Source organism: Triticum urartu, chromosome 3A (genome assembly GCF_056163025.1).
Source record: "Triticum urartu cultivar PI428250 chromosome 3A, HENAU_Tu73, whole genome shotgun sequence".
NCBI lineage: Eukaryota > Viridiplantae > Streptophyta > Magnoliopsida > Poales > Poaceae > Triticum > Triticum urartu.
The window spans coordinates 80,718,942-80,745,033 of NC_141875.1; positions in this window are offsets into that span (position 1 = coordinate 80,718,942).

Genomic DNA, 26,092 nt, shown 5'->3' on the forward strand with positions numbered 1-26,092 from the left:
TCTACCTCCGCAGCTTTCAGCATCGCGAAGATCTCGGGAATAGTCTTGTTCATCCCTTGCATATTATAGTTCATCACGAACTCTTGTAGCTTGGTGGCAGTGATTGGAGAATTCTGTCAATGACGCAATCATCTGGAAGATTAACTCCCATCTAAATCAAGTGATTATTATACCCAGACATTTTGAGTATATGCTCACTGACAGAACTGTTCTCCTCCATCTTGCAGCTATAGAACTTATTGGAGACTTCATATCTCTCAATCCGAGCATTTGCTTGAAATATTAACTTCAACTCCTGGAACATCTCATATGCTCCATGACATTCAAAACGTCGTTGAAGTCCCGATTCTAAGCCGTAAAGCATGGCACACTGAACTATCGAGTAGTCATCAGCTTTGCTCTGCCAGACGTTCATAACATCTGGTGTTGCTCCAGCAGCAGGCCTGGCACCCAGCGGTGCTTCTAGGACGTAATTCTTTTGAGCAGCAATGAGGATAATCCTCAAATTACGGACCCAGTCCGTGTAATTGCTACCATCATCTTTCAACTTTGCTTTCTCAAGGAACGCATTAAAATTCAACGGAACAACAGCACAAGCCATCTATCTACAATCAACATAAACAAGCAAGATACTATCAGGTACTAAGTTCATGATAAGTTTAAGTTCAATTAATCAAATTACTTAAGAACTCCCACTTAGATAGACATCCCTCTAATCCTCTAAGTGATCACGTGATCCAAATCAACTAAACCATAACCGATCATCACGTGAGATGGAGTAGTTTTCAATGGTGAACATCATTATGTTGATCATATCTACTATATGATTCACGTTCGACCTTTCGGTCTCCGTGTTCCGAGGCCATATCTGCATATCCTAGGCTCGTCAAGTTTAACCTGAGTATTCTGCGTGTGCAAAACTGGCTTGCACCTGTTGTAGATGGACGTAGAGCTTATCACACCCGATCATCACGTGGTGTCTGGGCACGACGAACTTTGGCAACGGTGCATACTCAGGGAGAACACTTCTTGATAATTTAGTGAGAGATCATCTTATAATGCTACCGTCAATCAAAGCAAGATAAGATGCATAAAAGGATAAACATCACATGCAATCAATATAAGTGATATGATATGGCCATCATCATCTTGTGCTTGTGATCTCCATCTTCGAAGCACCGTCATGATCACCATCGTCACCGGCGCGACACCTTGATCTCCATCATAGCATCGTTGTCATCTCGCCAATCTTATGCTTCCACGACTATCACTACCGCTTAGAAATAAAGTAAAGCATTACATCGCGATTTCATTGCATACAATAAAGCGACAACCATATGGCTCCTGCCAGTTGCCGATAACTCGGTTACAAAACATGGTCATCTCATACAATAAAATTCAGCATCATGTCTTGACCATATCACATCACAACATGCCCTGCAAAAACAAGTTAGACGTCCTCTACTTTGTTGTTGCAAGTTTTACGTGGCTGCTACGGGCTTAAGTAAGAACCAATCTCACCTACGCATCAAAACCACAATGATAGTTTGTCAAATAGACTCCGTTTTAACCTTCGCAAGGACCGGGCGTAGCCACGCTTGGTTCAGCTAAAGTTGGAGAGACAATCACCCGCAAGCCACCTGTGTGCAAAGCACGTCGGGGGAACCGGTCTCGCTTAAGCGTACGCGTAATGTTGGTCCGGGTCGTCTCGTCCAACAATACCGCCGAACCAAAGTATGACATGCTGGTAGGCAGTATGACTTATATCGCCCACAACTCACTTGTGTTCTACTCGTGCATATAACATCAACATGAATAACCTAGGCTCGGATGCCACTGTTGGGTTTCGTAGTAATTTCAAAAAATTTCCTACGCACACGCAAGATCATGTGATGCATAGCAACGAGAGGGGAGAGTGTTGTCTACGTACCCAACGCAGACCGACTGCGGAAGCGCTGACATAACGTAGAGGAAGTAGTCGTACGTCTTCACGATCCAACCGATCAAGCACCGAAACTACGGCACCTCCGAGTTCGAGCCCACGTTCAGCTCGATGACGATCGCCGGACTCCGATCCAGCAAAGTGTCGGGGAAGAGTTCTGTCAGCACGACGGTGTGGTGACGATCTTGATGTACTACAGCAGCAGGGCTTCGCCTAAACTCCGCTACAGTATTATCGAGGACTATGGTGGCTGGGGGCACCGCACACGGCTAAAGAATAGATCACGTGGATCAACTTGTGTGTTCTAGGGTGCCTCTGCCTCAGTATATAAAGGACCAAAGTGGGGGGGGAGGCTGGCCGGCCACAAGGGGCGCGCCAGGAGAGTCCTACTCCCTCCGGGAGTAGGATTCCCCCCCCCCAATCCTAGTTGGAATAGGATTCCTCGGGGGGGGGGGGGAAGAGAGAGAGGGGGCCGACCACCTCTCCTAGTCCTAATAGGACTAGGGGAAGGGGGGAGGCGCGCGGCCACCTTGGGCTGCCCCTTTCTCCTTTCCACTAAGGCCCACTAAGGCCCATATGGTTCCCGGGGGGTTCCGGTAACCTCCCGGTACTCCGGTAAAATCCCGATTTCACCCGGAACACTTCTGATATCCAAACATAGGCTTCCAATATATCAATCTTTATGTCTCGACCATTTCGAGACTCCTCGTCATGTCCGTGATCACATCCGGGACTCCGAACTAACTTCGGTACATCAAAATGCATAAACTCATAATATAACTGTCATCGTAACCTTAAGCGTGCGGACCCTACGGGTTCGAGAACAATGTAGACATGACCGAGACATGTCTCCGGTCAATAACCAATAGCGGGACCTGGATGCCCATATTGGCTCCTACATATTCTACGAAGATCTTTATCGGTCAGACCGCATAACAACATACGTTGTTCCCTTTGTCATCGGTATGTTACTTGCCCGAGATTCGATCGTCGGTATCCAATACCTTGTTCAATCTCGTTACCGGCAAGTCTCTTTACTCGTTCCGTAATACATCATCTCACAACTAACATCTTAGTTACAATGCTTGCAAGGCTTATGTGATGTCTATTACCGAGAGGGCCCCAGAGATACCTCTCCGACAATCGGAGTGACAAATCCTAGTCTCGAAATACGCCAACCCAACATGTACCTTTGGAGACACCTGTAATGCTCCTTTATAATCACCCAGTTACGTTGTGACGTTTGGTAGCACCCAAAGTGTTCCTCCGGCAAACGGGAGTTACATAATCTCATAGTCATAGGAACATGTATAAGTCATGAAGAAAAGCAATAGCAACATACTAAATGATCGGGTGCTAAGCTAATGGAATGGGTCATGTCAATCAGATCATTCAACTAATGATGTGACCTCATTAATCAAATAACAACTCATTGTTCATGGTTAGGAAAGATAACCACCTTTGATTAACGAGCTAGTCTAGTAGAGGCATACTAGTGACACTTTGTTTGTCTATGTATTCACACATGTATTATGTTTCCGATTAATACAATTCTAGCATGAATAATAAACATTTATCATGATTATAAGGAAATAAATAATAACTTTATTATTGCCTCTAGGGCATATTTCCTTCATAAGCGTCATAGTCAGACTGGCCTGTCTCAGCACTGATGGCTTTATTGACCAACTTCTGAAAGGAGGTGCACTCGTGCAGACGAAGATCGCGGCGAAGCTCAGGGCTAAGTCCCTTGCGGAACCTTGCCTGCTTCTTAGCGTCGGTGGATACCTCTTCAGGAGCATATTGTGCCAGATTCCCAAATTCATGGCTATATGCATCCACAGTCAGTCTTCCTTGGGTGAAATTGCAGAACTCCTCCCTCTTGCGATCTATGAGACCTTCCGGGATGTGATGCTCACGGAAAGCCTCATTGAATTCAGCCCAAGTAGTGATTTGGCCGACCGGGCGCATAGCCTCAAAGTTTTCCCACCAAAGGCTAGCAGGGCCTTCGAGGTGATAGGCAGCATAGGTAACCTTATCAGCTTCGGCTACGTTGGCAGAACGTAGGTTGTGTGTGATGCTGCGGAGCCAGTCATCCGCGTCGAGGGGCTCGACGGAATGATTAAACTTTGGTGGGTACAACTTGATAAAGTCATTGATTGACACCAAGTCATTTCGCTGATGGCGTGCAGTGTTCTGCTCAATCCGCTCCAGCAAGCGGTTAGTCTCACGCTTGTTTCTTTCCGCCTCCAGCATAACTTTGGCCAGAGAAGGCGGGTGAGGCAGATTTTCACCCCTAGCTGCACTGGCTCCCCCTGCTCCGGGGCAGCAGGGTTGCTGCGGGTGTTGACCATCCTAGGAGAAAACAAGACAACGGTTTAGATAAGGATGGCACAAACTTAGCAAGGAAGTGCAGAAGGTAATGGATAACATGGAATGCTAAGATGTTCATTGCACGACATCGTAATATAGAAACTGCCATATATATAACATTGGTCATACACACCGTACATAGTTTAGTACAAGCCCATGCTAGAGTACAACTATGGTGAAAGACATTACATCTCATCGGAGGCATTCCAAGCTCCTATACATTATATTTCTACACCTCCGGAGCGTGATACACACCAAGTCGTATCCCACGGCCACGCAGGACTGTGGAGAATACAACTATTACAGTACTAGTGATACTACTACTAGCTCAGATGGCTCCGTAGTAATCCTCATAGAAGTCGCCACCAAAGCCTGGAAGTGGAACATGATCGTCTGGGAACAGACGGTCCTGCGGATCCTGCAGACCATAGGGACTCGGATGTGGCCTCGGTCCCACAGGTGGTGGCAGACGGGGACCACGAGGAGGGTGATGCCTCCTACATCGCACCACTCCATACAATCTGGCAATCCAGACCGTACAGGGTACAAGTCCCTCATGTCCATGTATCCTGCCTGCACCGCAGGTGCAAACCGAGTCAAAGTGGCCCAATGATCAGAATGAGTGTGGAAAAGCTCCATACACAAGGCCCGATTTTCGCGGCCCTTATCCTCGAGCATCTCGGCAGTGGTGCGGAGTAGTGACTCCTCATGTGAAGATTCATAGTACAAAGCCTGATAATACCCATGTGCTCCAGGAAGTGAGGCTGGCATGTAACGGAAGTCGGTGTTCTGAAGCAAGGCAGTCCTGGCTCGAATGATAGTCATAATTGAATAGGCTGCATCCTGCACAGACATCTCAATAGTGACCCCAAGTCCATAGGAACAATGAAGGGGCTCAGTGGCTCCAGGATAAGAGGGATATATCCTGACGGTACAGAGGTACTGGCTCTGTGAAAGTGCAACTATCCCTAGGTGGTTTTGGTAATTCATAACAACATATAGCTCATTGAGCTAATGCTATTCCAAGATGATTATTTCAGGAAAGCTCAATGATTGGCATGGCATGGATGTTGAAAGTGGATCCCTCAAAATGCTAAGGACAAAGGATTGGCTCAAGCTCAAAAGCTCAAGGCTCTTCATTTTATATTTTAGTGATCCAAGATCACATTGAGTCTTTAGGAAAAGGCAATACTATCAAGGAGGGATGAGGTGTTGCTTAATGAGCCTCTTGCTTCATGTGCTTAGTGATATGCTCCAAAACCCTCAACTACTTTTCCATATCCACATTTGACCTAAACCCAAAGCCAAACTCGGTCCTACCGATTCTTTCAACCCGGCGCCACCGAGTTTCACTTGTCATAGCCATTGCCAAACCCTAGCAAATCGGTTCTACCGATAGGGATCTCGGTCTCACCAAGATGGGATTGCAAACTCTCTGTTTCCCTTTCGTAACTTTTCAGTCTCACCAAAAGAGCGGATCGGTCCCACCGAGATTGCAATGTAAACTCTCTGTTTCCTTTTTGTAACATTTCGGTCTCACCGAAAGAGCAAATCGGTCCCACCGAGTTTACCTGACCAACTCTCTGGTTAGCTTATTACCAAAATCGGTCTCACCGAGTTTGTGTAATCGGTCTCACCGAGATTACGTTATGCCCTAACCCTAACAATATCGGTCCTACCGAGTTGCATGTCAGTCCCACCGAAAATCTCTAACGGTCACTAGGTTTACTATTTCGGTCTGACCGAGTTTGTTGATTCGGTCCCACCGAGATTGGTAAATTGTGTGTAACGGTTAGATTTTGTGTGGAGGCTATATATACCCCTCCACCTCCTCTTCACTCGTGGAGAGAGCCATCAGAACACATCTACACTTCCAACCCATATGTTCTGAGAGAGAACCACCTACTCATGTGTTGAGACCAAGATATTCCATTCCTACCATATGAATCTTGATCTCTAGCCTTCCCCAAGTTGCTTTCCACTCAAATCTTCTTTCCACCAAATTCAAATCCTGTGAGAGAGAGTTGAGTGTTGGGGAGACTATCATTTGAAGCACAAGAGCAAGGAGTTCATCATCAACACACCATTTGTTACTTCTTGGAGAGTGGTGTCTCCTAGATTGGCTAGGTGTCACTTGGGAGCCTCCGACAAGATTGTGGAGTTGAACCAAGGAGTTTGTAAGGGCAAGGAGATCGCCTACTTCGTGAAGATCTACCGCTAGTGAGGCAAGTCCTTCGTGGGCGATGGCCATGGTGGGATAGACAAGGTTGCTTCTTCGTGGACCCTTCGTGGGTGGAGCCCTCCGTGGACTCGCGCAACCGTTACCCTTCGTGGGTTGAAGTCTCCATCAACGTGGATGTAGGATAGCACCACCTATCCAAACCACGGGAAAAACATCCGTGTCTCTAATTGCGTTTGAATTCTCCAAACCCTTCCCTTTACATTCTTGCAAGTTGCATGCTTTACTTTCTGCTGCCAATATACTCTTTGCATGCTTGCTTGAATTGTGTGATGATTGCTTGACTTGTCCTAAAGTAGCTAAAATCTGCCAAGAACTAAAATTGGGAAAAGGTTAAGTATTTATTTGGTCAAGTAGTCTAATCACCCCCCCTCTAGACATACTTTCGATCCTACAAGTGGTATCAGAGCTTTGGTATCCATTTGCTTTGATTTCCATAGCTTTTGGTGGTCATAGCCTTGGTTTCACAACCTAGGAGAGTATGGCGTCTAGCGAGGGAAATTATCACCGTAGAGGTCCTTAATTTGATGGTACAAATTTTGCTAGTTGGAAGCATAAAATGAAAATGCATATTCTTGGACATAACCCCGCCGTTTGGGCTATTGTGTGTGTTGATTTGCAAGGTGACTTCTTTGATGGGAAAGAACCAAACCGTGAAGCTACCGCGGATGAGTTGAAGATGTTGCAATACAATGCTCAAGCTTATGATATTCTCTTCAACGGATTGTGCCCCGAAGAATTTAACAAAATCAGCCGTCTTGACAATGCAAAGGAAATTTGGGACACTTTGATTGATATGCACGAAGGTACTGACTCCGTCAAGGAATCCAAATTGGATGTGCTTCAAAGTCAACTTGACAAGTTCAAAATAAAGGATGGTGAAGGTGTCGCTGAAATGTACTCTAGGCTTGCTCTCATCACAAATGAGATTGCCGGCTTAGGGAGTGAAGAGATGACCGATAGATTCATCATCAAGAAGATTCTAAGAGCCTTGGATGGAAAATATGATACCGTGTGCACATTGATCCAAATGATGCCCAATTACAAAGATCTCAAGCCAATGGAGGTAATTGGAAGAATTGTTGCTCATGAGATGTCACTTAAGGATAAAGAGGAACTTCACAACAAATCAAGTGGTGCCTACAAAGCCTCATGTGAAGCCCCTACATCATCAAGTGAGAAACAAAACTTCAATGAAGAATTGAGCTTAATGGTGAAGAACTTCAACAAGTTCTACAAGAGTAGAAGCAAAGATAGAAGCTCCAAGTCAAGGTCCTACAATGACAAAAGATCTTCTAGTCGAGAGCGAAACTGCTACAATTGTGGAAGACCCGGACACTATTCCAATGAGTGTACGGCTCCCTACAAGAGAAGAGAAGACTCTCCAAAAAGAAGAAGCAAAAGAGAAGAATCACCACCAAGAGAGAGAAGGAGTAGAGATGATCGTTATGAACGAAGATACTCATGAAGAAGCAAGGATTTGGAAAGGAAGGAAAAATCATCAAGGAGCTACATAAAACGAAGACATCAAGCTCATGTTGGTGAATGGGTATCCGGCTCCGACTCCGACGACCACTTCGAGAGAAGTTATCACTCCGACTCCGAATATACTCAAGATGAAGGTGTTGCCGGTCTAGCACTTGTGACAACCAACTCCTACGATATATTTGACTCACCAAATGAAGGAATTGGAAGATGCTTCATGACCAAAGGTCCTAAGGTAACACACCCCGAGTATGTTGATTTTAATAGTGATGAAGATGACTTGTTAGGTGATGATGATTTACTTGTTGACAACTCTAGTGATGAATACTATGATGAAACATCAATTAATCATCCTAATCAAGATAAAACGAATGACAATGATAAGGAGAAGATTGAGGCTCTAACTAAAGAACTAAACACTCTTAAGTTAGCTCATGAAACTATCTTCGAAGATCATCGAGAACTTTTAAGAGCTCATGAGAAGTCACGCTTTGAAAAGCTCAATCTTGAGCAAGAGCATGAGTTTTTAAAGGCAATCAATGATGATCTCCGCAAGAAAAGTTCTTCTTACATTGCCAAGCGTTTAATCTTATCCACTTACATGCCTCAAGTCAAGTCTAGTAACAAGAACAAGAAAGATTCTTCCTCTAGTAGTAACAATGATCATGATAAATCCAATATTGTTGCTTCTAGTAGTTCTCTTGATTCCACTAATGATTCTCTTAGCCAAGTTACACTTGAGCAAGAAAATAGCTTATTGAAGGGAATTATAGAGAAAGGAGTGTACAAAAGCCTTGCCAGGAGTAAGCAATTCGAGGAAATTGTACGCAAGCAAGGAATGCACCAGAAGAATCAAGGTGTTGGTTTTGAACGAAAGTTCAATGCCAATGGAGTTGAGTGGGAAGAAGATCAATACCCCAAGACAAAGTTTGTTCCTCAACAAGAGAAGTATGATACTTCCTTCAAGGGGACACAAGATCAAGATGATCTTCCACCACAAGACTACAAGCAAAAAGGCAAGGACAAGCTTCAAGAGGAAATTGATGCATTTGAAGAAGCTCCTAAGACCTTAGTCAAGTGGATTCCCATGACCACTCCAAGTTCCACTTCATCAAGTACGACTACAACTCCAAGGATTCCCATCAAGATGGTGTGGATCCAAAAGAAGAAGAACTAGAGAGTTCTTGAGGGTGACTCCGCCAACATACTTCACTCTTATCATTTTGGCAAGAACAAGTGCAATCAACTTCCACATCTTGCACTAGTTCAAGGAGTCACAAACCCTATTGTTGGTAAGACAAGGGACAAGGTAACCTAAAAGTTTTCATGGACATTATCTTGTGTGTGCATCACTCTATGTCTATGGATATCCTTGTTTGTTCCTTGTGGGACTAACCCATGTAGGTATTGAAAGTGCAATTCACTCAAATGGATAGCTCCAAGTGATCTACATCAACATTGAGCATCCACATCTTCAACATCTACATGAAGTCATCATCGACAAAACCCAAGGTTAGTTCATCCCTCTTAGGGGGGATATCACATCTAGGGGGAGCTTTACTCTAAGACTTGAGCTAAAGCAACTCTGAAGATGTGAACACAACAATGCTTTATGTAAAAGTGGTAACCCCACTTGAGCTTAAACGATGAGTATGACCTATGATCAAGTGTTCTCACTTGACTCCTAAGTCAATATACTCATATATAGATGACCTAGTCATCGACAATTGCTTGATAGATGCTAGAATTGGTTGTGCATGCTTTGTCACATATTTCAATTGCCATTTTATTGTGTGAGCATGTTGGTTGCATATTTTACTCATTCGAGGACATCCACTTGTTGTTTTGATTGTTTGGTTTTATTTCCTTTTGCCAAGTGGATGGACAAGAATGCCTAAGCACCTCCTCTAGCTATCTATGCTTTTCTCGTCTCAAACTCTGTTCATGCTACATCACAAAATTTGATCAAGTCAGATTCGAACCACTCTGTGTGAGGAGCACTCGGAGTCCCCGATTCGTCATAGACTTAAACTTCCAAAACCTCTTTATGATTCTCGGTCTAACCGATATCCTACTTTCGATCCTACCGAGATCATTAAGTTGATCTGAATTTTCGATCTCGGTGCAACCGATTTGAACCATTCGGTCACACCGAGTTGCAATAACTGTATACAGTTTTGCATCTCGGTGCCACCGAGTTGTTCCACTCGGTCACACCGACAGGGTCGGGCTATATATAGTCATGGGCAAAAATTTGGAAATTTCTTCGAACCCCTTCGCCCGCGCGATAGCTCGCTCTGCCAATGTGGTCTCCGGATCGTCTCCTCGCCGCCAGTCGCCTCCAGTCACTGGTCTCCATCACCGTCAACGGAATTCTACCCCGCCGTTGCCGCCGTAGCGAGTCTCCGCCGAACTAGGGTATGGACTTGATCTTTGTGCTATCCCCAATCTGATTCCTAGCACATTGTGATCATATTGATTCTAGCCATGTTTGAAACACTCCTATCCAGTCAATGCGTTCGTAGAATAGGTTTGATTCGAAAATTTTAGGGTTAGGTTTCCGCCGAAACCATCTCGGACCCACCGAGTTGAAAAACTCGGTCCCACCGATTTGGCTCATGCCATTGCACAAGTAAGACTCGGTCTGACCGAGAATTACTAATCGGTGTGACCGATTTTGGAACTTTGTGAAACCCTAGCAGTCTCGGTGCCACCGAACTGTGACTCGGTCTGACCGAGTTCACTAGTTTAGGTTCCAAAACTGCTTCGGTATCACCGAGTTTAAAAATCGGTAGATCCGAGATGATTTCTGTGGGAAACTAAAACTAAGATTTTGAATCATTCTTTTGCAAAAATCTCTGCATTTTGTGATGCTCATCTATTCTACCTCATCTATAAACTATTCACAGGGTCAGCAGACAGCTTGTTCATCATGTCAGATCAGAGTGACAGCTAGAATGTGTCAGAACAGCAAGTGCACATGAGTGAGGGCACTAGTCCCTCCAGTTCTTCTGATGAAGGTAGCAGGAGCACCCCTAGCAATCTGCCAAAAGCTGCCACCAGACAAAGGAAGAAGAGAACCTCAGACTCAGAGGATGAGGACTATGTGGTAGAAGAGGAAGCTACTTCCAAGAAAGTAGTGCTCAAGAAGGAGTATGGCTCAGCTAAAGGCACAAAGCTAGGATTGAAAATCAAAAGGCCAGCAGGTAGACAGCCTATGCCAAAAGCCAGAGCTTCAACTCAGATTCCTGAAAAGCCTGCACCCATAGAGCCAGTTGCTGCTGAAGGGAAGAAGAGGAAGGAAAGGGTTAAAAAGACCACTGCCAGAGTGCTTGGGAGATCCTCAATCATGAGAGACTCAGAAGAGGAAGAGGAAGAAGAGGTTGCTGCACTAGCACCTAAGGCACCTAAGCTTATGGGTGATGCTATCAGGACAGGGGCTGCTGCATCAAAGCCCAAAGAAGCACCCAAAGCTGCCTCCAATCCCAAGCTAGCACCAAATAGGAATACAAGGAGCACACCAGCTGCTGAGAAGAACAAGGCCCCAGTGCCTGACATTGCTGAAGAAGAAGAAGGTCAAGTGCTCAGGAAGCTTAAGCCCAAGATCCCAGACCACAATGATGCTCATCCTGTGGCTGAGGACATGAAAATCAGAAGAGATTCGGGGCTAAGGAAGTGGAGAGAAGCAGATCCATATGCTTCAAGGAGAAGAACTGCTGTTGATTACAGGTTCCACACTAAGGAACAGCAGGACTTCTATGAGACAGTTTTGTTGGACAAGAAGCCCATTGTTTGTGACATGAGATGGGTCAATTGGGAGTACATCAAGGACAATGAAGAACACTATCCTGGAGTGTATGATAGCTTCAATGCTTGTGGAGTAGCAGACTTTGTTGGGAAGAAGCTCACAAACTGGAATGAAGAGCTGATCATGCAGTTCTACTCCACAGCACACTTCTATCCAGATGGAAGGATTGTGTGAATGTCAGAAGGGACAAGGTATCAATCAACAGTTGCTGAGTGGGCTCAGTTGATCAATGCCCCAGAAGAGTAGGAAGATGACTTGGATATCTATGCCAAGAAGAAGATGGACCACAACTCTATGTCCAATATGCACAAGGAAATTCCAAATGAAGCTCTTGAAACTTTCAAATTTGGCTCATTGCATTGTCTTCTGTCAGGGCTGCCAACTATTAATTGCATTTTGAGGCACACTCTCTTGCCCAAGTCAGGTGATCACAAGATGATCAGAGGCCATGCAATCAATTTGCTTCATGTATTTGATGTACCTCAGATATTCAAGGTCATGAGCCTCATAGTAGAGACTATCAAGAGAACTGCAGCAGATCAGAAGATGAGCTGTGGTTATGCCCCTCAGATTCAGGAGTTGATCAACTCAAAGATGGGCACAGGCATATACTTATTGGACAAGGAACACCTGCCCATCCATCCAGACTTTGAGGACAATCAAGTTGTCATGAATGAGAATGAACCATCATCTGCACAAGCACAAGCAAAGAAGGAGAAGGCAAGGAAGGAGAAAGCTGCCAAGATGCCAACTCAAGCGGAGGCATCTGAGTATTTCTTGAAGACCAAACAAGAGCAGCTTGGTTACTTGATTGCATCCACACTGAGGATTGAGCAAGGACTGGCCACCCTCACTCAGAATCAGCAGAGCTTAGAAAGAATCATGGAACAGAAGTTCTATGACCTAGATGTGAAGGTGACAGAAATTCAGTCTGCAGTGGAGCAACTTCAGGATGATATGCAGGAGAGGAAGGGCAAGACTACAACTGATGCATTTGCCAGAGTGCCATGAGCTCAGAGGTCGATTGCAGTGCCAGTTCCTGACACCAGAGCCACCACCTCAGCTCCAGCTACAGCACCAGCCCAACCAGCTCCAGCATCTACTTCAGCTTCAACTCCAACCACGTCTACAGAAGGCTTCGTCCTTGGAGTGCTCCAGAATCCACCACCACCAGAAGATCAAGCCTGAGAGTTGATCTAGCACTATGCATTTTCTAGGAACTTTTTGGTAACTTGTTGCCAAAGGGGGAGAAAAATGTATAGATCATAGGCTTCGAGAGAGAGAGAGTGTTGCTTTTATTCTCTCTTGCTTTATTTGGTGGTTTTTCGAACTTTGTTTGCTTTTGGTTGAGATAATTTGATATGCCTGTGAGACATTGATGATCATGTGTTTGATCATAAGATACACTTATGCATGCTTGATATTATCCTATCTATCTTATGTGATCATTCACTTTCTTTGGTGATGAGTGCATGTATTTCAATTCTTATCATTTTGAACGCTCCACCAAGATGTATGTGACATGGAAGAGTAACCCATGAGTCTAACTCCTTGTGCATTTGCAATCCAAAGCAAACTTTAAATATGCACAAATTTAGGGGGAGCTCTTACTTATCACACACTTCTCAAAGCGATGATATATTCCATTCTTATTATTATTTGTCGAAGCTTTGATTTATATGTTGTCATCAATTACCAAAAAGGGGGAGATTGAAAGTGCAACTATCCCTAGGTGGTTTTGGTAATTCATAACAACATATAGCTCATTGAGCTAATGCTATTCCAAGATGATTATTTCAGGAAAGCTCAATGATTGGCATGGCATGGATGTTGAAAGTGGATCCCTCAAAATGCTAAGGACAAAGGACTGGCTCAAGCTCAAAAGCTCAAGACTCTTCATTTTATATTTTAGTGATCCAAGATCACATTGAGTCTTTAGGAAAAGCCAATACTATCAAGGAGGGATGAGGTGTTGCTTAATGAGCCTCTTGCTTCATGTGCTTAGTGATATGCTCCAATACCCTCAACTACTTTTCCATATCCACATTTGACCTAAACCCAAAGCCAAACTCGGTCCTACCGATTCTTTCAACCCGGCGCCACCGAGTTTCACTTGTCATAGCCATTGCCAAACCCTAGCAAATCGGTTCTACCGATAGGGATCTCGATCTCACCAAGATGGGATTGCAAACTCTCTGTTTCCCTTTCGTAACTTTTCGGTCTCACCGAAAGAGCGGATCGGTCCCACCGAGATTGCAATGTAAACTCTTTGTTTCCTTTTTGTAACATTTCGGTCTCACCGAAAGAGCAAATCGGTCCCACCGAGTTTACTTGACCAACTCTCTGGTTAGCTTATTACCAAAATCGGTCTCACTGAGTTTGTGTAATCGGTCTCACCGAGATTACGTTATGCCCTAACCCTAACCATATCGGTCCTACCGAGTTGCATGTCAGTCCCACCGAAAATCTCTAACGGTCACTAGGTTTACTATTTCGGTCTGACCGAGTTTGTTGATTCGGTCCCACCAAGATTGTTAAATTGTGTGTAACGGTTAGATTTTGTGTGGAGGCTATATATACCCCTCCACCTCCTCTTCACTCATGGAGAGAGCCATCAGAACACATCTACACTTCCAACCCATATGTTCTGAGAGAGAACCACCTACTCATGTGTTGAGACCAAGATATTCCATTCCTACCATATGAATCTTGATCTCTAGCCTTCCCCAAGTTGCTTTCCACTCAAATCTTCTTTCCACCAAATTCAAATCCTGTGAGAGAGAGTTGAGTGTTGGGGAGACTATCATTTGAAGCACAAGAGCAAGGAGTTCATCATCAACACACCATTTGTTACTTCTTGGAGAGTGGTGTCTCCTAGATTGGCTAGGTGTCACTTGGGAGCCTCCGACAAGATTGTGGAGTTGAACCAAGGAGTTTGTAAGGGCAAGGAGATCGCCTACTTCATGAAGATCTACCGCTAGTGAGGCAAGTCCTTCATGGGCGATGGCCATGGTGGGATAGACAAGGTTGCTTCTTCGTGGACCCTTCGTGGGTGGAGCCCTCTGTGGACTCGCGCAACCGTTACCCTTCGTGGGTTGAAGTCTCCATCAACGTGGATGTAGGATAGCACCACCTATCCGAACCACGGGAAAAACATCCGTGTCTCCAATTGCGTTTGAATTCTCCAAACCCTCCCCTTTACATTCTTGCAAGTTGCATGCTTTACTTTCTGCTGCCAATATACTCTTTGCATGCTTGCTTGAATTGTGTGATGATTGCTTGACTTGTCCTAAAGTAGCTAAAATCTGCCAAGAACTAAAATTGGGAAAAGGTTAAGTATTTATTTGGTCAAGTAGTCTAATCACCCCCCCTCTAGACATACTTTCGATCCTACACTCTGGTTGAAGTCTCTGAACTGCTCCTCGACGGTATATTCCGGATACCACCACTCGAACCAACATGGCCGTGTGGCCGGGCACATCGAGGCACCAGGTCAGACGAACCACTTGGTTCTGCGAACGGGTGGCCATCTGAAAGCACAGAATAATGCAAAGGCATTAGAATTTTCTAGGGAAATCGAACAGCATAACGGCTGCAAATGCTCAGAAAAAGATTTGAGACATCCACAACAGTTTGCAATACCACTCAAAAACATCATACCAAGGTTCTGATTCAACTGGCAACATACTAAAAGTAGTAGAAACTGTACCGAGGCTTGTAACAACAATCCTATAAGCTACTACGGATTAGTAACACGTGAACCTGATAGAAGAAGAGAACCTAGTCCTTAACCCACGTTGAAAGAGAAGAGAATGACTCGGATCAGAGGGCATAAGGTAATGGAGTAAAAGAGCCTTACGTTCCCTCCCACAATCAATTCCCCTACATATAACTAAAGCATTTCTAGACTCGACATCGACCAGTTTGGCTCAACGAACCTACAGGCAGTCCGGCTCTGATGCCAACGCTGTCAGGACCATGATTCCAAGTCACATCGATCTAGCCGGTAACACCTCATATCACATTGCGGCCTCACACACGGTATCCCCATGGGTGTCACCTTACCATGGCCCGGGACCGTTTGCGCCTTTTGGCTCACGTATATGATAGTGTCGCTAGCATCCATATGATAGAGAACCCGGTCCAACATGGCTAGTCGTGAACCCAAAGCGGCACAGACCTATGGAGACAGGCATACATGAATCACATCGAGCATGTCGGTCATCAACGTGTGAATCCGGGCTGTAGCAGTGGGCTAACAGGACTCCGGGGAACCCGGGCTGTAGCAGGCTAGGCAGGACTCCGGAAGTCACCGCGTGACATTTCCCCGAAGGGACAGACATAGGAACGAAGTGAAACACATGCCGGCCAGTCAAGTGTCCTGAGCAGTAGTGCTGGGCTAGCAGGACTCCGGTGAACTGGGCTGTAGCGGACTACTATGGCTCAAGGAGCACTAGACTACATTTCCCCATGAGAGGCTGCCAAGGATAAACAACTAGATTGTCGGATCCCACACATACCAAGCATTTCAATCATACACACAATATGCTCGATATGTGCGAATACAACATGGCATCACAAAAAAACTCTACAACTCAAGTACTTTATTTAAAGGCTCCAGAGAGCCATAGATAACATGTTCATACAGGTAGGAGTCACATGACCCGACACTCAACTCATACAAGCATACAAGCACATGCGGAAGCAAATAGTCTGAGTACAGAAACTAGAAAGAAAGAAGGTTTCTCGAAGCCTGTCTATCTACATAGGGCCCTCCATGGCCAGGATCACCACCTGGGTGGCAAGTCACTCATCGACGTCGAGGTCTACATAAAACCCATCGGAGGGGGCGGTGTTGTCGTCTAAAAACAGTAATTAAAGCAAACATGAGTACAAAGGTACTCAACAAGTCTTACAACAGAACCTACTATACGTGCTCATTCTCAAGAAGGCGGTGGAGTTATTGCAGCAAGCCAGCTTTGACTCTTGGCTAAGCTATCCTACGAGACACCACTAGTAAAATAGTTTTCGCACACGAGTCCACTAATGACCAACACAATACTCCACCGGGGATCCTCCCTCGTCATCCTACGAGAGGGCCATCCTCAGTACTCACACTTATCTTGAGTCTTTTAGTAGTATCCATTAACTTGTCTATGAACTGTATAGGCAACCAAGTAGTCCTTTACCACGGACGCGACTATTCGAATAGATGATGTTAACCCTGTAGGGGTGTACTTCTTCATACACGCTCTCACCACTTACCGTCGTTTACACGACATGTACTCGGCAACCTTCAAGCGGAAGCCCAACGAGGGTGTCGGCCACGGCCTACCTAAACACTCAAGTCTCTAGTCCAGGTTTATAGCCTATCCAGGTTCCATCTGCATGGAGTCCGGCTGAGGTTTCCATATATGGCCCTGAACGATGTGAACAGGGTCCCGAGACGCCAAACGGGCGCCCGGCATACCCGGCCATAGTGTATCTACCACAACATAGCCCACCCCTAGGGTCAGCGCTACGCACGGCCGCCAACACATAACCTACAAACACCAGAAACTAATTGCAACTCCTGGACAGAGTACTAGGGTGATTAAGAAGCTGAGAGGGTCCATTGGTTTCGGGCCCAATGTATGGTAGTAGCTGATTCTTAAATCACACATACAGATCTCAGTTCTTAGGGATAGCCTCAATGAAACAACCCACCATGTACTCCTACATGGCCTCTCATCGATACCTTTACCAAATCATGTTCAACACATTCCTCACATTGCCGACATAATCATTTCACTCTAGTCCATCACCTAGATGAACCAGACCTGACACAACTCTAAGCATAGCAGGCATAGCAAGGTAGGAAACACATACATGGCTCAATCAACTCCTACACATGCTAGTGGGTTTCATCTAGTTACCGTGGCAATGACAGGTCATGCAGAGGATAAGGGTTCAACTACCGCAGCACACAGCAGTTTGAAACGTTGTTGTCTTAATGTAGTAAATGAGAGTAGAGGCGAGAACAAGGGATTGTATCGATATGATCAATGGGGATGCTTGCCTGATGGAGTAGTAGTAGGGTACTGCCCTTCAGTTGGATACTCGGAGATATCCTTAGAGGCAGAACCTACCACGAGAGACACCACAGAAGATAATCAACACATGGTAATATGCAACAATATGATGCATGCTATGACATGGCAAAATGATGTGTCCTGCCTAATGCAATGTGAAGCAAGTTGAAATGGGTCCATTTGAATCAAAGATTCAAATGGAAGCTTAAGTTCTTATGCATAATAAGTGTATTAGCTTGTTTCACCTAAACAGCAAGGTTAAAGTGTTTTGTCATGCATGAAACCATTACAGATGGATAGATTGAATTTTTCTGATCATTTTTCATATGTAATTTGTTGGATTTGGAGCTATGGTTGATTTTCTATGATTTTTAGATTTTTTGGCTATTTTCTGGAATTTCCTATATAAAAATAAATCCAGAAATTAAATAACTGCGTCAGCACTGCGTCACTGTGATGCCAGCGAGTCAAAGGCGCCAGCCCAGGTCAAACCTGACTGGTGGGCCCCATCTATCAGTGTCTCTGTGTACTAACTAAGCTAGTTAGTCCTAATTAATTGGGCAGGCCCACTAGTCAGTGACTACTAACTAAACTAACCTAGTTAATTAGCACTAACCAGACTAATTAGTCTGGCAGGGCCCGCATGTTAGTGAGAGAGAGGGGGAGGTCAACCCGTGTCAGCGGGGTCAACCTAGTCGGTCAGCGGTCAAAGCCTGCCAGCGTTTAGCCGCTGGCGAGGCCAGACGCGGCGGCGCGCTACGGGATTTGCCCATAGGGCACCATTTGGCGCGCGGAGAGCACCTACGTGGAGTTGGGACTCGCCCGCATCCAACCACGGTGGTGGTTTGGCCGGGGAGTGGCCGGAGCATCACCGGCGACGAGCTCGACGGAGGCCGAGGCTCGCGTGTGCTCGTGCTCGTGGCTGCGGTGGCCTAGGCGATGCGGCAAAAGCACCTACAGCATCTACACCGCGCGGAGAGTGTGACGGGCACAAGCCCGTGACCAAATGGTCACCGGAGCATCGCCGGCGACGTGGTCAGGTGGAGGCGCGTTCGGGCACAAGAGGCGCGGCGTCTACGATGTTCTAGGGGCGAAACGAAAAGCACGGGGAGGTTCAGCAGCTCACAGGGAAGCCGTAGGGAGGGTCAGTGTGCTCGGGGAAGCTCGGGTGCAGCGGATCGACAATGACGATCGACGGCGGCCGAAGGTTGAAGACGACGGTGGCGGGGACGATGCAGGGGCTCCGGCGTCATGCAGCTCGGCTGGTCGACGTAGTCGACGACGGCAAACCATCCGGACACGGTAAGAGGGCGCGGGGACGGCGTTGGACGCGGCTGCGGCGAGCGGCGGCGACGGTGACGTCTCGGGCGACATCGGGGAGGGCGAGAGAGGGAACCAGAGAGAGAGCGAGTGTGTCTGGGAGCTCGGGGAGAGAGAGAGGGTTCATCCCAGGGCGACAGGTCGACGAGGGGAGCGGCTGGCCGGCGGGCAGCTGCGTGGCAAGCATGCTGTGCTCGCCGTCGAGCACCTGCCTGCCTGTGTTGGCGAGAGCAAGCAGCTCACTGGCACAATAGGTGGGCTGGGCTGCTAGGTGGGCCGGCCAGGTGGGTTCAGGTAAGTGCTCTGCACTGTTTTCTGTTTCTCTTTTATTTATTTTCTGTACTGTGTTTTGAAATAGAATAAATACTATTTCATTTCCAAAAACTCTGGAAATATTCAGAGGCACATTTGAGAATATTGTCAACTGCCTAAAAATGCTTCCAAGATTATTTGAGCACTTTAAAACATTTATAAGATTTAAAATGCCCAAATTCAAATACTTATGACTTGGTTCAAAAATCCAGAATGGCCCCATAAATTGTAGAACCATTTTTGGCAGAGGTTTAAACCAGAACCAAAAATGGTGGGCTTTTATGAAGGGCATTTTGGGTTCATTGAAATTCCAATTGTTGGAATTTAGCATTTTCAGGGGGGTGTCGGGGTTGATTAGCCCCCATTTCAAGTTCAAAAGAAATTTAAACATGATTCACAAGTTCAACCAACCCTAATGCATAACAGGAAAGCAGGGATGTGACAACGCCGAGCATACTTGGACCCTGCGGAGCTGGGACTTTCCCGCCGATGTGGACATGGAAAACCCATGGTGTTATTTGGACTCCAACAATGTGCACGGGGACTCCAAGGAGGTTCACCTGGAGATCTGCATTTTCTAGTTAAATGTTGATCATTAGTCTTCGCTCAATGTAATCCGCTGTCTAAGTATGTGGAGACTTCCATGCATGATCTTGCTCTATTGGAGTATCGCACATGAATAAAAGTGTATCCATTTTTGGTTTAGTCTAGAATCTTCCATGTATGAATTTTTACTATAGTACTGGCGAAAGACTTATGATGAACCATTTCTTACATATCCTCTGCTCCCTGCCAAGTCATCCTGATTTAATCCCTCTGTCTAGGTGTATAAGGGCATGGTTAATACTTAAATAGTATAGCCAACTGTTGGCTACAAGAAAGTGCCATGTCATCTGTAGCCAACATGTATAACAATGAATACTCAAAAACTAATTCTTGAAGATCATTTCCCGCAAAGCACAATAAGAGTTATTTCTTCACAAGTTTTGGATGCAGGTTGAACAGTTGAACGCTTTTGTTTGCAAAAGATACTTTTTATCTATTTCACCCGGATGTTTGTGAGCTCCAGAGATGAAATAATATCCGAACAAACCTATCCAAATGAACTAACAGAGGCATCTCCATCTTAATTTTCTCTTGCAAGTCGTGCGTGGTCCCTTCATCGTGAAAATGCTCTGGCCGTCGCATTGATTTGCATGCATGGATAGCACCACCATATTTTCAAAGGAGGAGCGAGCTCTATATTTCAGCCAAGGCATGCATGATTTGAGGAATTATGGTTGGGCATGCATGTAGAAAAGGGAGGAGAGTAATTTGGATGCGAGGGATTAAAGGAAGGGAGGCCAGCTGCTAGGCATTCAAAGGAGGCTGCATGCAAGATTACACGGGATCCAGATACTAGTCCCAAAACCAGTTCCTCTTTTTGCGGACATGCCTTGGTACGAAAGATTGACAAGTTAGGCCCTGTAAAAATGGATGGAGGGAGTAGTAGTACGTGTAGAGGGCGGCGCTGCACGGGAGTCTCACCTCTCACCCCGCTCGTGGCTTGGCAGTAAAGCCGTCATATCACAAAACCCAACCACTCCCAGTAATAAGTGGCCTGGTAAAATAAACGGACAAGCAACCATCACATCCCTCCGTCTTTTTTGCATTTCATCTCTCTGCATTTACTTTCTCCGGTTCATCTCGCACACTCGATCCCTAGCTACTACTCCTAGGGCCAGTTCTTTTGGCGGCTTCCCTAGCTTTTCCCACAAGACTAGTCACAGTGGAGATTAACAATAAGGCGCCTCACTCATTTGTTTGGGCTTCTAAACTACTATTCCGTCCTGGTTTATTCCTGACCATTGTAATTTGTGCTAAATTTTGACCAAAGATTTAACTGGTTTTTTCCTCACCATTGTAATTTGTGCTAAATTTTGACCAAAAATTTGACACAGATTACAATGGGGACCAATAAACCAGGACAGAGGTAGTAGTTATGGGATTACTAATCTAGAAGCCTAAAAGAACTGGCCCCTGGTACTCCTACTAGTAGTAGTACTCAAGTTGGAATTCCAATTGCACGGCACAACCTGTTAGGCAAAAAATTCTATACAGGGTGTAGGAAGCGGTTTGGGAATTTGCATGCCTTTACACCAGTGAGATACTCCGTACAAAGTATGACAGAGAAATAACCACAGAGAAGGAAGCTAAAAGTAAACAATCAAATGAGCATTTTTGCATTTGTTTTGCATTGAATCGTTTCACAAGCTTGACTAGTGTTGTTTTTCCACTTTTACAAAAACCGGATCATAATGTTAAAACATGCATTTGCACGTACATAAGTAATAGTAGTACTCACTCCGTCTAGGTGTATAAGTCTTCCCTCCTTCTTGGTCACGGTGCACAACCGAAGATGACTTATTGACCTGGACGGAGGGAGTAGCATAGTCTGCAAGCATATATCGAGAGATACGTGTAGTGTGATAGTATATAGTAAAGTTTGTGCTATATGCATGTACTTGCAAAATGCGTACGAATACACAAGGTTTCCAAACTTTACCTTTTACATACTTAATTAAGGACGCTAAAAATTCCTGAACGTTCGGGATTTATCATTTGCGTCCCAAAACTAATGAGATCGCCTTACGAAACAAAAATTATACTCCTCCTAAAAGCCACGGTGCTCGCAGGAGCGCTTGCAGCGCACCACGAGTACCCTGGTGCGCGGCCGTTTCCCAGCGCGCCGACACAACGCCTCTTCCTCAGCCTCGCAACTCGCGAGGTGCTGATTGGCGGCTTGCCGGCGGGCGAGCGCGATCTCACCGGTGTGGTGATCCGGCGCCAACAGGTACTCCTCCTCGCTGGAAGCATGCACCCGGTCCACGTACCGCCAAGCATAGATGATGCGATTGGGCCCGACTGCACTCAGGGCGTCGGCACGGGCGTCCTCCGCCACCCTCACGGCCCTCGCACGAGCCTTCTGCCAAAGAGCCAATTGCCTGACTCTCTCGGACGCGACATAGGCCTCCCAGGCAGCTTGTTCCGCGGTGCGCTTCTCTTGCTCGGCCTTCTTCTCCGCCTCTATTTTGGCGCGCTCTGCTGGAGGCAAAGCCTCCCACAAGGCGACATCCATTTCTTTCCAAAGCTCCTCAAGGCTGGGGGGCTCGGCGGGCGGCGCGGCGTTCTCCTCGTAGCGGGGAGCCGACGCGTCCTCCGGCGCGCGTGCTGGCGAGATTGGGAATGCCGACGCGTCCACCTCGACGTGTCGCGGCGAGGACCGGAACGCCAACGCGTCCTCCTCGACTAGTGGCAGTGAGGAGCGGAACACCGACGCGTCCTCCTCGACTAGTGGCAGCGAGGAACGGAACGGCGACGTGTGACCGTCCGCGCGGTGCTGCGAGGGGCTCCTAGGGCTTGGGAGGGGCGATGCCATGGTGGTCGACGTGAGAGGGAGGGGGAGGAGATAGCGATGAACGTGAACGTGAGGGGGAGGAGATAGCGATGTCATGGGAGGCGCAGTATTTATAGCGCGCAATGGCACACCTACGTAAGATATGGACTGAGCTGCACTGACTTAACTGCAGGTCCAGTTGCGTCACTGACATGTGGGCCAGACCCATGTTGGGCCCATATGTCAGTGACCGAATGCACCTGCAGTTAAGTAACAGCTACGTGGGCATATTTGTTGGAGTAAATTACGGGGGAGCGAAGGGGTGGAAATATTGCTGGTCACAACGGATTGGACGAGCGTGGGGGGAGGAGAGTCATGCATGCAGATTTTTTCACACGGGGTGGAGTGGTGGGACCGCCGGAGGGAGAAGGAGAGTTTGGTAGGCATATTATTTCCACACAGGGAGAGGAAAAGATTTGGAGACGAACGGGCTTCCTGCAGGTATGGGGAACTGTGCATAATAAGTCATCTTGCATGCTGGGCTAGGTATAGTCTCAAGTCATTAAAAACAAACACGCCCCACACATGTTCATATTTCAAGGTGCACTAAATTATTGCATGCGATGATTAAGGCTGGCCATAATGGTGGTATCTTAGCACACGGGAATAGCAAACATGCTGATGTGGCAAAGAATTAAAGAAGAGAGGGGGATTAGAGTAACTAGTGTTCATGCATGCATTGGTAAACACATTTTTTTGTGGAGAACGACAACACTAGTTGAGTACTTTTGCGGACTTCAAAAACTATTCCACAATGTGTCAACATTCACAATGTCAAATCAATATTTTTACACTCATTATAAAAGTAGTTCTTATACTCATTATAATCAGTACTCCCTCCGTCTAGGTGAGCAAGTCATCTTAGATTGTGCACTGTGACCAAGGAGGAGGGGAAAACGAGAGATCTTAATGTTTATTTGCTCATTAATAGCATTGCATGCAATTAACTAACCATTGCATGTCGTGTTTGGTAGTCTCAAGTCATTAAAAGCATGAACACCCACATCTCCTATTGGTTGATATGTCAAGAAACAAGAAACGAGGTAGAAGTTAATGCACCACACCTAAGTGTTTTGGGAATATTGTATCGAATGAGTGTACTGGTGTGGCTGGTTATTTAATATAAGGTGGTGTTCAAAAAAAGTATAAATTTGGTCAAACACTTTGCAAACGGTTGACGGGAGTAAAAAGGACGAGAGGAAGTATCATGCATGCAGAGTAGGCAAAAAAATTGCTTGTCTAAAAAAAGGCAAAAAAATTGCTCATTTATAGTAGGTCGAAGTCTCCAAGGGCGCGACCGCGCGAGGGAGGCGAAGGTCGTGGGAGGTGCCACGTTTGACGGAATTAAGTGAAGTTACATCCACGCGCCGGCATGGCGTGCGAACAGGCAGAAGCTATACCATCAGGCCTACGATATGGGTCTAGTAGACATGACATCTAGTGGGTCCCGCATAGTTCTTGAGAACTCTATGGGGGCTTGCAGCCGTTTATCCACCGGGCAAGCCAGCAACCCCACGCCGTTCGCACGCCCTACTCGTCCCCTTCTTCTACCTTACAACAGTTTGCTCCCAGTCGTCCCATCCTTTCACATTAGTTCGCTCCCAGTTTTTTTGCGGGGTACAACAGTTCAACTTCTCCTAACCCTCCTCCAAAATCCATGTCCTCCCAAATCTTCATGGTCGCCGCTGAGTACCAGGTTAGAGCCATCACCGGCGATCAGTTCATTGTCATCTACACACGTGGATCCGAGACGGTGAAAGCATGGCTTGCTCGCTTCCTATGCGTGTTCAACAGTTCAATGGATGAGTGGGTCGCTGGGCTAGATGTTGAGTACACCACAGTCCTGGGATGAGAGAAGGATCTAAAGGACGAAGAGAGCAAGAAGCACGCCGTGATCCAGGTTTGCGTACATAACGTTTGCTTGGTCTACCACATATGCCATGCCGACGTTGAGTGCCAGGATTTTAAGAACTTCCTCAAGGACAAAAGAGTGAAATTCGTTACTGTAGGCTTTAAGAACGACAGTGACGTCCTGCATCGGATAGGTCTCGTTGTAGGCCAGCCCTTCGATCTCCAGAAGGCAAGCCTGGTGTCCTCCTCTCAACCTTCAATGCTGACCCTGGCAGCAGCCATGATTGATCCTTCGTATGCTAAACTGAAGAAACCTCATCACGAGTTTCATCATGCATGGGAGTCAAAGACATTAGATGAAGATCACATCTTGTACGCAGCAATGGATGCCTACCTTTGTTTAAATATCTACAAGGGTTGGATGAAGAAGCAGAGCTCAGTGTCCGGTTCAAGCAAAGAAGCGTCGGCGAAGAGGAAGAGGAAGAGGGATGAGGACGAAGTCGAGGATGTGGACTCGAACTCGGACTCCAAATAGGTGGCAGTGCCGTCGCTCATGCTGGTTCTACTCCAAATAGAGGACTAGTTGCTTATTAGTTTATTTTCAAGGGTGTGTTGTGCTGAGGCCCCAGCAGAACTATGTTTATGTTCTTTCTCGTTATTTGAACTCTTTAGTACGTACAGTAGTACTAGTACTATGTCTTACTACTGTTCTTCTTGCTGTTGGTACTACTGCTCATATCTTCATGTGCCTACTATACTTAATACGTTCGTACTAGTAGTATAATTTGGGTTAGTCGATTTGTGAAAGAAGTTCGACGGAGCGAAGTAAGAAGACGGCAGAAGAGGTGGAAGAAGCCCTTCTAGCCATCCATGTTGCATCAAACGGCTCACATGAGTAGACTGACCCAAATTGCTCCTTTAGATTGCAGGATCCACGTGGCATTCAAGGTCTCGAAGGTAGATTCCGCGTCCGCACCCGGTTTGCGGGCTCGACGCGCGCGCGACCAGCTTCCGCCGTGACAGCCACCATGCGCGCCTCCTCCGCGCGGGCGGAGACAACAATGACACGCTAGTTCCTCCTCGCCGGCGTGCTGGAGCACGCGCTCGTCCTCCTCTTCGTACGCTGCGTGCATAGACACGGCTCCACCAGCTGCTCGCGTGCTTGGCAGCGCGGCGGCATCGCGAGGAGGGACTGCAGACGATGTGAGCGGGCGAGCCTTCGGCTTCATGGCACAGGGATGGCGGCGACACGGCG